Source organism: Saccopteryx leptura, chromosome 2, assembly GCF_036850995.1.
Source record: "Saccopteryx leptura isolate mSacLep1 chromosome 2, mSacLep1_pri_phased_curated, whole genome shotgun sequence".
In the NCBI taxonomy this organism is placed as follows: Eukaryota; Metazoa; Chordata; class Mammalia; order Chiroptera; family Emballonuridae; genus Saccopteryx; species Saccopteryx leptura.
Window position 1 is genome coordinate 199,973,483 of NC_089504.1, and position 1,159 is coordinate 199,974,641.

The following is a 1,159-nucleotide window of genomic DNA, read 5'->3' on the forward strand; positions in this document are numbered from 1 at the left end:
GAAAATTAAAGTGATGCTAGAATTTTGAGAAAGGTATGAGCCTCAAAGTAAGGCACTAAGGTTGGGAAAGTTTTCTCAAGAGTGATGTCTAAACTGGATCTTACACTATGAATTGGAATTGGCCAAGCAGAGAGTATGGGAATGAGTATCAGAGATGTGGAGTAGTGTGTGCAGAAACCAAGGTAGGGGTGGGGTGCAGGGAGATGGCCCAGTGCATTCTGAGAATTTAAAGTATTTCAATGAAGTTAGAGCAGAGAGTGCATGGACAGGGGGAGTGGTAAGGCATGAGAAGGTGTCATAAAGTGCCTTGTTTGACTGGAAAGGGAGACCACTAAAGGATTTTAGGCAGAAAAGTAACAGAATACTATTTGAATTTAGACATATCATTCTAAATTGATGTGATGGAAACCCAGTTAGGAGGCTATTAAAATATTACTCAAAAAAAGTTGAGAAAAAAAATTAGGGAAAAATGTTATTGGCCCAATTGGATGGATAAAATGGGTCTGTGAGAAAGAGAGAATAATCAAGGTTGATAACTGAGTCCCAGGGTGGACAATTTCGTTTGCTGGTATAAGGATTCCAGGAAGAGGAGCAGGCTTGCTGCCTTCAAAGGTTACCAAAAGTTGACATAGATGCCAATCATCAAAGGTAAGCCTTCTGAGCCTGCTAGCTCATTCTTCCCATGATTTAGCTTATTTCTTCTTATTTCATCCTAATTTGCATTGTCTATCCACTCGTCTATTATGAAAATCATAATGGATGATTTTCTAAATCTGAATATGTTCCATCCTTTAACATAAAACATATGTTCAAATTTGTCTAATATAAAAAGCATATGATACAACTGAACAAAACATGTTTCAATAATAATCTCTTCCCTGTCACGAACTTTTTTCTTTTTCTTCTAGTTGGAGATCAGAAAATGCAAAGACTTGTTATAACAGGGACATATTTGTCTAATTGTCCAAACCTCATACCAGATCTTGTGCTCAACTATTTGCACACTTGCTCTGAAACATATATTTATATTTAAAAGTGCATGTTAGAAGACTTGGTTTAACTCTAGTCATTGTAATGAGATTGGATTGAAGGAGAAAGTTCTAGTGGAGTCTGTATTGCTACGGTGGAATGATACAAGATTACTTTGGATGGATGCAGA